Consider the following 10,986-nt stretch of genomic DNA (forward strand, 5'->3'; position numbering starts at 1 on the left):
CCAGTGGTTAGGACTCAGCACTTTCACTTCTGAGGCCTGGTGTCGATCCCTGGTCGGGGAACAAAGATCCTGCAAGTCACGCGGCATAGCCAAAAAAAGAGAAAAATACAATGAAATCTTTTTAGAAAGATAAATTAAGTTATCTAAACCTAGACAAATACTTTAAAGACAAACAGGAAGAATGCCTCTTCTACCCCACACATGCTCTCAATTTCTGGGAACTTGTACTTGGAATAATGTGGTTTCCTACCACTGAGGCTCAGATGCCTGACTCCTGTGGCCTCATGTTTCTCAAGGACTGGGCAGAAGTTCTGGCACCAAAGGATACAACTTTTGCACAGGCTTCATTGGTGGAAACTTATTTTCCTTTTTTGTTGTCGTAGTTGCACTTCATTTTTTTCAGGCATTATTCACGTCTTATTAAGCATGATATCCCTTGCACCTAACTGTGCCTAAAAACTCAGTAGGCATCCAAAAAATATTTGTTAACTGAATAAGGGCAGGAGGGCAGGGAGGGAAGCCTGATATCTGTAACTATAAATTGAAGACTCTTGTTATTTCTATACTTTTGACATAAACAACTCCAAAAAAATGGCAGCATCTTGTAGGGATCTCCATGTCGGGGAATTTTATTGTCAAATTTCAGTGGATTTTTTTTTTTTTTTTACTTCTTTTTAAATCATGTTAGCATTTTGCTGTTATTACATGCTGTGATGGTTTTAGAATGGGATTTGCCAGAATCGTGTTTGCCCCATTAAAGAACTGCTATTACCATTGTCATGATTTTTTCCTTCAGTTGAGCATAATCTTGTTCTCCATCTCCAGATACACTGACCATAGGTATATAAATTACATAGTATGGCTTACCAATAACATTACTAAAGTACTTTAAATGCTTTACAAGCAAACCTTTTATAATTATCATTACAAAATTTGTGAAATAATGTTACTCACTATGACGTGGAACCTTGTGATACATTATTTAGTGTTTTATTAAACCTGGAAACTCACTAGCTTTAAGGAGCTTTCTCTCATAGGTTAATGGACACCAACCTACTTTGTCATTGTTCACTAGTTCTATGCCTCTGACTCTCTGAATCTCTGGTGTGCAAGGTGTAAATTTATTGGAATAAAGCATAATTAAACACAGTGTAGATGCTCAATGAATACATAAAAATCCCACCATTATGGTGTAAAAGTGGTCTAAAGAATTTGATCACCTAGAGTGTGGGGTCACATTTCTGAATGAGTCAAATTCTATCAGAAGTATTACTACGTTTAGAAAATGAATGAGTCATTAAAATAGATACATAGTGACCTCCAAGTATTTATGCACTCATTTGTTTTGATATTATTTGAACTTATTAATAATATGCTTTGAAAGATGAGAGCTTTTGCTACTTTCCTACATTAGAAAACACCTGCTGTTGGAATATGTCCAAATGAATATTCTATCCTACTTTATGCCTTTGTTTGCTTGACAGCCAGGTATGAGAAACCAGGCAATTTAAATTTTTTTCTACAAAAATGAATTGCTCTTTGGTTCAGTTAAAATGCCAAATGAATAACTTACACATTTGTCATGTGTTTTCCTTGCCTAAATGTGAAGCAGTCTCTCTGGCTACAGACACTGTCTGTTGTAGCTGAAATGAAAAGACCCAGTTCAGTGTTGGGTTCATTCTAGGATTAAAAAAGCTTTACAAGTAAGGATAGCTTTATATTAAAACCAAAATGAGACCAAAATAGAGGGGATCTTTTGCTAAATTTAATGAAAAGAATATGTGATCAAGGATCCCTGTGGTAATGATACTTTTGCAGCAATCGTTCTAGACCAAAGGCAAGCTAAACAATACAGCATTTTCCATGCCATGTATAGATGGTGTTCTTATTTAACTTGCATTCCACTGTTTTTAGTGTTTTATTTAAACTAGAGTGTGAATTTTATTGTTCTTGAGCTTGTTTCCTGAGGCAGCACATAACTTGTGTATGAAGAACCAGGAGAGATGGTTAAAAGGAAGAATGTGACTCAGTAGCAAGTGGGTCTCCCAGGGGCTGCTGCTGGTCCATGAGCCTCATATTCATTAAACATGAAGGTCCTAGAGAACTGACCATTCAAAGATCACAAAGGGAGTGATTCTCCTTCCAGTAAGAGTGGAATAAAGGGGACAGAATTTGTATCTTGCCTTACCCAACTGAAAAATAGATCAAATATAGGAAACAACTATGGATTACTGCTTGGATGGTTTGCTGGCCACGGAGCATCATAAAGGGTGCCCAGATGTAGCCCAGCAGTGGCAGGATCCCTGGGTTAAGGAGACACAGCTCAGAGATGGGGGTGGCCAAGGCAGCTATGCTTCACAGGATAGAGTGCCCCAGAGGAGAGATCTCCACAGAGAACTCCAGAAATCTGTCTGCAGATATGTGAATGAGTTCTGAAAAGTGTGAGTACCTGAGGAGACAGGCCAGAGAAAGATCACCAGAAAGGATCAGGGGAACAATCCCCAGGTTCACACAGTCCAGGTATAATTCATGTTCCACTAGCCAGACTGGAAAGACTCCTAAGAAACAGGGTGTTGAGAAAAGTAGTCAATAGTGTATTGGCTTAGGAGTAGGGACAAATTAGCCCTAGAGTGAAAATCAAGTCTTGGAAGGATCAAACTATTTACAAATACTTTCAGTAGGTACCAGGATAAAGGCTAGTAACATTTAAGGAATACTAAAAAAAATTCCTACACCCAAGAATATATTTACCATATCTATCATGCAATAAAAAAATTAACAAATATGCAAAGATCTAGGAAACTATAACTCATGATTAGTAGAAAAATAAATCAGTAGAGACAGATCCAGAAATGATACAAATGATAGAATTAGTAGACAAGCATGTTAAAATAGCTACTATGGATGTTTTCCAGATGTTCAAGAAGGCAGAGGAACACATATGTATAAAAGAGTTATTGGAACATATGAAAAAAAATAGAAAGGACCTCAATAAATAAAAAATATAATGTCTGAGATGAAAAATACACTGGATGGAATTAACAGCATTTTAGACAAGGCACAAGAAAAGATTAATGAACTTGAAGACCTAGTAATAGAAATCATCCAAAATGAAACAGAGTATCAGTGAACTGTGAGACAATATAAGTGGCTTAATATTTTTGTGACTTGAGTCCTAGAAATATGGAGGGAGGGGATTTGATGAAAACTATAAACCCACAGCTCAAACAAACAAGAACAAAAACCAAAACTGAACAACCCCAAGCAGCAGGATCATGAAGATAATTACTCCAAAACATATCATAATAAAATTGCTTAAAGTGAGTGACAAAGGAAAATCTCCCTGGCATGTGGAAAACAAAGGGCACATTCAGAATGGAGAGATGAGGATGGCAGGGGAGGAGTGGCCAGTGGGTCTAGGACCCTCTGCTTGAATGCTTGTATGTCCCTCATTTGTCCTCCTGGGCCCAGCTCACAGGCCAGCTCCTGTGAGAGACAGGAAGGGACACTGCTTACTCTTTTTTTTTTTTTTTTTTTCACTGCTTACTCTTGATTGGCAAGATCTGTTTCACTGATGTAGCAGGTGAGGGAGGATAGCACCCTCTCCCCTCACTCTGTGTACCTGTCTCTCCAGACTATCTTTGAAGAGATTTGTGTTTGGAAAGGGTAGAGGAGGAAAGACTTGCCCTGGCTGGGTCTATGAAACACACTGACAACAGGCACAGTAAACAGAACAAAAGGCATGCAAATTTGTTTATTTTGAACATCACATGAATGGGGGTGTCTCAGAGAAAAAAGTGAATACCCAAAATGGTGATGAGATTTGAGAACTTATATACTGTCATAATAGGGGAAGGGGAGAAGGGATGTGAGCATTTTAGGGGAGAGTAAATGATTTACAAAAAAAAAACCCCAAAAAACCAGATGGAAGGTGTGGTAGCTTGGGACAAAATTTAAGAGTGGTGGTGACTTCCTGTCTCTTCTCCTGTGATAAGAGTCAATCTTCCCTAGTGAGTGAAAAACTCCTGGGAGGGAATTGATGACAATTGAGTTCTTTTTTTTTTTTCTTTAATTAAAAAAAAATTTATTTATTTATATTTAGGCTGCCCCTGGTCTTAGTTGTGACATGTGGGAACTTTTTAGTTGCAGAATGCGGACCTGTTGCGGCATGCATGTGGGATCTAATTCCCCAGCCAGGGACTGAACCTGGGCCCCCTGCATTGGGGGTACAGAGTCTTACCCACTGGACCACCAGGGAAGTCCCTGATTTTTTTTGGAGGATTTGTCTTTAGGCAGATAAGCATTTGCTTTTTTCAAGTACCTTCAGATCAAAATAATCAGTATACCAAAGAGGCATAGTTTGGGGTGGTGTTCCTGAATTCCTTCAAAGGACCTTAGAATTTGTTGGTGCAGAGTTAAAGCCTTGGGAAATACAGAATCCAACACAGACCTTAAAATTTGTGGGTGCAGAGTTAGAGCCTTGGGAGATAATGTCACTTAAATATCTTAAGAGCCACAAAAAGACAAAAATCCCAAATGCAAGGAGGTTAGGTACCATCTTAAGGGGGAGGCTGCTGATCTTCGGATAGGAATTAGATAATGTACAACTTGAGTGATTGAAACATGGGCTGGGACTCCCTTTGGTACAGAAATATGTCCCTTATTTTGAGAAGGATCACCTGGATTTTCTGGAGCTGAGAGAATAACCTTGCTTGGGATGGTTACTTCACTCCACTCAGGTGGCATCACATGCTTGTGTCTTTGTTGTGTCAATGTATCTAAAGTATGTGTAGACCTAATTCATAAATCAAACATATAGAGTTAATATTTTTGTGCATACTTAGCATTTTAAGTATTTTTAAAGTTTCAGAGATTTGGGGCCCAACAATCTTGTAATTTCAGCTTAAAATGTGTAATTAAATAACTGACAAGACTTTTTTAATTTTAAAAGAAAATCTTACTCTTTGTAAATATTATTACCATTTAAAAGAACTTACGGGCTTCTCTGGTGGCGCAGTGGTTTAGAGTCCGCCTGCCGATGCAGGGGACACGGGTTCGTGCCCCAGTCCGGGAAGATCCCACATGCCGCAGAGCGGCTGGGCCCGTGAGCCATGGCTGCTGAGCCTGCACTCCACAACGGGAGAGGCCACAACAGTGAGAGACCCGCATACGGCAAAAAAATTTAAAAAAGAAATAAAAGAACTTACAATTCATGAATTTATGAAGATTGGTGATTACTGGGAAAATTTTGTTCACTAATCAAACAACCAAAGTACTCACAAAGGAAATCAAACACACACATATATATACACACATATATACATATTTTGCTATTTTTTATTTAAGTATAGTTGATGGAAATCAAATATATTGTTAAATGTTTAAGGAGACTTAAGTTGTATAAAAGCCTTAAAATTTATTTAAAGATTTGCTAGATATATAAATAGAATAATATGAATTATAAGTTTATTTAAAGAAGAACTAGGTTTTTACATTTTTAGAATTCACTAATTTTAAATTTGTAACTTTGATATAGCAAATATTGATTTAAAAAACAAAGTTTACCCCACAAAGTAGTTGAAATGTGTACAAAGAGCTACTCTCAAGGATATCCAAAATGTTCTTTGAAAAGAAGGAACTTTTCCAATACAAGAAGGACCCTGTAGGTCAACAGGAGCCTTCCCTGAGCATTGAAGGTGCAGGTGGAGCTCATTTTATACATTTCTGTCATTCTTTGTATCTTTTACAGCAAGTATGTATGAGTTTTCTAGTAAGAAAGTGTTTTAACAAGAAAAAAAATCCTTCATCTTCCTTTTCTTCCCAAGGGTGATCGATGACTCATGTTGACTTAAAAAACACACACACTGTAAGAGCTGTGAGTTGAGTATATTCAGCGTCTTGCTGAGGACTGTAGACCAGGAGACAGCCTCTCAGCCCTGAGAAACTGTTCCGAAGCAGTAAGGGAGAAGCCAGCATATATATGAGATTTTTGCTGGAAAAGACAAACAAAAAAAACATGTAGTTGAACGTCAGATTACTGCTAATCACAAAAAAAACAGACATATAAAGTTAATGATTTTAGTGCTTTGCTGTATATGGAAAGATGCAAAAATCTGGGGTCATTGAAATTTTTCCTTAGATATGCATCTTAACTACTTAGGGGCTGGTATCCAAAACCCAGAATGCTTCCTGTTATTCTCCATCCTGAATTCCCCTCAGGTGCACAGGCAACTGCAGTGGTTAATAGATTGATGGTTGTAGAACTGGAATAGCAAGGAACATTTTTTTTTCCTTTACCCTCAGAAGTCTAGCTCTTCGACTGCAATAATGGAGGAGGGGTACAGAGCCCACTGAGGAGCCTGGAACATAAGGGGTGAACAGGGTAATTAAGGAATGATTTGCAGGATACTACTCCAAGAAGAGCTTCAAAGGGCCAGTTGACTTTTGTCCTTGAGAACCAAAAACCATATCTCCTGGAATTAAAAATTCTTCCCCTTAGCTTCCACCACCTACCAACACAACATTATCATTAGCAGAAAGTCACTGCACGCACTCTAGCTGGGCGAACTTATATTGAATTTAATTGACATCCAAGGCAGAGAGAAAAAGCTATGCTTTGCCAATTTTTTATGTAAAGATTAGCAGTAGTATATATGGACACACATTAGAAGCACATTCACACATGCGGGTGCTTGCTCAAAAGGTTTTCAACTTCGAGATCGAACATGTTTGGAGCTCATCTATTTAGAACATTCCAACTATTCTGCCTCACAGGAGAGGTGATCAGAAAAAGACTGAAGATAACAAAATTCTCGGCTTTTGATTTACAGAGTAGGCTTCTGAGGTCTCAAGGCAGAGATTTTAGTTTGAGAAAAAAAACTTGAGAAGTATGAAAAGTGGGTTTGAGACTCAAATGCCAAATTGCTAAGGACTCACAGATTTGGGGGATATCGAAAGAATAGATGAAACTGGCCTTTCCCGCCCTCCTGAAATGAAGACTCCCTCCTCCTTCCAGGAAGCTGACATTGCTATGAAAAGTAGAAGGCCTTGGGATCAGGGCTTGGGACAGATCATACCTGGTGGGAGTCTCTCTGTCCCTAGGTTGCCGATGCCTGGAAGCTAGCATCTTAGCTACGTTCTCCATAGGTTTTGGCTTTGTCCTGGCCACAGGTTGCACCTCTGTGGGTTATCCTGGATGTATGTTATCTGCTAGAATGCCAGTGCTCACTGTATGTGTCTCAGGCTTTGCTCAGCCCTCTGAATCATCCTCATAGCCACAGGAGGTGCGGTGAGGCCCAGATTGAAGTTGGTAGATGACCCAGTCTTGAAGGCAAATTGTGAAAATAATCACCACCCAGGGTCCTTGTTTGCAAGCATTGCGGCTTCACAGATTTAATGTCTCTGATAGCTCTAAGGGACTGCTCCAAAGAGGCAAGGGAGGATCCAGGATATACAGGAGTTTTTGCAACTAAAAGCAGGTACTCAAAACATCAAAAGTTACTGCTAACTAAAGAAAACCAGACATCTCAAGTTAGCACTTTTCTATCTATGGGAAGATGCAAGAGTCTGGGCTCATCAAAATTATTCCTTTGATATGCACCTTAACTCTCTAGGACTGGTATCCTGCTTTTCTCCATCCTGAATCTCTTCATGGTGCACATTATGGGGCATCTGCAGTGGTCGATGGCTTGATGGCCCCAACATCCTTTATTTACTGATAAGCCTGGTGACATTCTTCATTCTCTTAATGAAGGGAAACCTCACTAAAATAGAGTTGGGAGGGCAGAAGGGGGAGCTCTCACACAGATACCATTTGAAGTCTATAAGATCCCAACAGGAAGAGAAGTACCTTCCATCTCCTACAGGAATGATACTACTTTATTACCACCAGCAGGAGGAAGAGAGATTTTCTTCTTGCTTGGCATGGCTCAGACAATGAGAGACAGTCACAACTTAACCAATGAAAAGCCACTATACTTTGAACTCCCAGTTTCCTCTAGTGCAGCAGTCCCCAACCTTTCTGGCACCAGGGACCCATTTCGTGGAAGACAATTTTTCCATGGACCAGGTGTGGGGCAGATGGTTTCGGGATGAGTCAAGCACATTACATTTATTGTGCACTTTATTTCTATTATTATTACATTGTAATATATAATGAAGTAATTATACAACTCACCATAATGCAGAATCAGTTGGAGCCCTGAGCTTGTTTTCCTGCAACTATATCTTCCCATTTGGGGGTGATGGGAGACAGGGACACCCGAAGTGTGTTGTTTATGTCCAGTCTACTCCGTAATCTCATTTTGGTTGCTGTCACTGCAGGAAACCCTGCTTCACAAAGATAGGATGTTGGAAATGGAAGCAGGCTTTTCAGTGCTTTTGTGGCAATCTCAGGATATTCCGCTGTGACTTTAATCCAGAATGTATGGAGTATGGAGATTTGAAGTTGTCTCAAACATACTTTTAAGGCCACCATCATTTGCAATCTCAAGCAGTTGATCCTCTTCTAGCACAGACAAAGTCAATTCACCTGGCTTATTCACAAATGGGTCGCAGATCCATTCCTTCCCAGTTCGGGGGTCTTTTGTGGTTGGGAAGTAATGCTCAAACTCTTGTGAAAGCTGAGATAGATGAGCAGTTTTGAAGGTTTCATGGTTTCGTTGGATAGCTGGTCGCCACATATTATACAAAGTGGGCTTGGAGAATGTGAATCACCTGCTGCAATTTAAGTAAGACTTGGTATTTTCTTTTAAATGCAGCTTTTTTTTGTTGGCAGCCTGAGAGTCTTCTGCTCTCTCATCATTGGGTCTTTCACCCTTTTCATAGAAGCTCTTCAGCGACATTTGTTTTTTACTCATTTTGGCTAGGGTGAGCTTGTGGGCTTACCAAAACTATGACTGAGACAAGTGCACAGTGTGGGAAAGAGGCGCGGATGGAAGTGGTAAATAAAATAATGGGCGGGCCACGTGCAGACTAAAATAAGGGTCAAATTCTGACTTAAAGCCTGCCACCAGATGCAGCTTAATTGTCACTTGTCACTCACTGATAGGGTTTTGATATGAGTCTGCAAGCAATTGATTTATTATGGTCTCTGTGCAGTCAAGCCTCTCTGCTAGTGAGAATCTGTATTTGTAGCCGCTCCTCAGTATTAGCATCACCACCTCAGCTCCACCTCAGATCATCAGGCATTAGTCTCATAAGATCCTTCGCATGTGCAGATCACAGTAGGGTTCATGCTCCTATGAGAATCTAATGCTGAGGCTGATCTGACAGGAGGCAGAGATCAGGTGGTAATGTGAGTGATGGGGAGTGGCTGTAAATACAGATGAATGGCTCACTCACCCGCTGCTCACCTCCTGCTGTGAGGCCTTGTTCCTAACAGGACACAGACTGGTACCAGTCTGTGGCCCGGGTTGGGGACCCCTGCTCTAGTGGGCTTTTTGTTTATAATAGCCCCTCCCAACTTTCCCTTCTCCTCAACAAAAAGTTTCCTCTCCTTACTTTGCTGCACTTCTTTGCTGGATTTTGATGTCAAAACTCCACAGGCAACTTCCTCACTTTGACCCAAGCTCTTGATAAATATTCAGCCGATGGAATGTGCTTGGCTCTAGCTGATGCTGGTGACACTGTTGAAGATTCTAACTTTATGGAAACCATGGCAGATGCAGGTATTCTCCATCTGTACACCTGGGTGGAATGGGTGAAAGAAATGGTTGCCAACTGGGATAGCCTAAGAAGTGGTCCTGCCAACACCTTCAATGATAGAGTTTTTGCCAGTGAAATTATAAAAACAGATCAAAACCATGAAAAGATGATGCTTAAAGAAGCTTTGAAAACAGGGTTTTTGAGTTTCAGGCTGCGAAAGATAAGTACCATGAATTGGCCATAGAAGGGATGCACCAAGACCTTGTGTTCCGGTTTATTGAAGTTCAGACACTTCTCTTGGCTCCATTCTGTCCTCATTTGTGTGAGCACATCTGGACACTCCTGGGAAATCCCAACTTAGTTATGAATGCTTCATGGCCTCTGGCAGGTCCTGTGGATGAAAGCTTGATACATTCCTCACAGTATCTCATAGAAATAGCACATGACCTTAGACTGCGACTCAAGAACTATATGATACTAGCTAAAGGGAAGAAGACTGACAAGCAGCCCCCTCAGTAGCCTTCACATTACACCATCTATGTGGCGAAGAGCTATCCATCTTGGCAACACATCACCCTGTCAGTTCTACGTAATCACTTTGAGACCAACAGTGGAAAATTGCCTGATAACAAAGTCATGCTAATGAACTAGGCAATTTGCCAGAATTGAAGAAATACATGAAGAAAGTGATGCCATTTGTCACAATGATTAAGGAAAATCTGGAGAAGATGGGACCTCATGTTCTGGATTTGCAATTAGAATTTGAAGAACAGGCAGTGCTCATGGAGAGTAGAGTCTATCTGACCAACTCCCTTGAGCTAGAACACACAGAAGTCAAGTGTGCCTCTGAAGCAGATAAAGTCAGGGAAGATTGCTGTTCTGGGAAACCACTTAATGTTTTTAGAACAGAACCTGGTGTATCAGCTTCCGTAGTGAATTCTCAGCCATTCAATGGCCACTTCTCAACCAAAATTGAAATCAGGCAAGGAGATAACCGTGATTCTATAATCTGGCGTTTAATGAAAGTGGACTGAGGAATCAAAGACCTTTCCAAAGTGAAACTGATGAGATTTGACGATCCACTGTTGGGGCCTTGGCAAGTTCCTGTCCTGGGAAAAGAGCATGCTGAGGAGACACCCATTTCTGAGCGTGCTGTTTTACACATGGACCCCACGAGCAAGAAAATTCATCTTACTGAAAATGGGCTACGGGCAGATATTGGTGATACAGTGATATATCTTGTTCATTAAATTCAGGCACATTGGAGATTTATCCTGATTTCTGGGGATATTACTACTATGACCGTGCCTACAGATGGGCTATGAGAACCTTAGGCTGGAC

At 40.3% G+C, this 10,986-nt stretch overlaps 1 pseudogene; it reads left to right on the top strand.

Moving 5' to 3' along the window:
- The first annotated feature begins 9,540 nt into the window (after nt 1-9,540).
- Nucleotides 9,541-10,986, top strand: LOC132523818 (leucine--tRNA ligase, cytoplasmic-like; annotated as a pseudogene).

Source organism: Lagenorhynchus albirostris, chromosome 7 (assembly GCF_949774975.1).
Source record: "Lagenorhynchus albirostris chromosome 7, mLagAlb1.1, whole genome shotgun sequence".
NCBI classification, from domain to species: Eukaryota; Metazoa; Chordata; class Mammalia; order Artiodactyla; family Delphinidae; genus Lagenorhynchus; species Lagenorhynchus albirostris.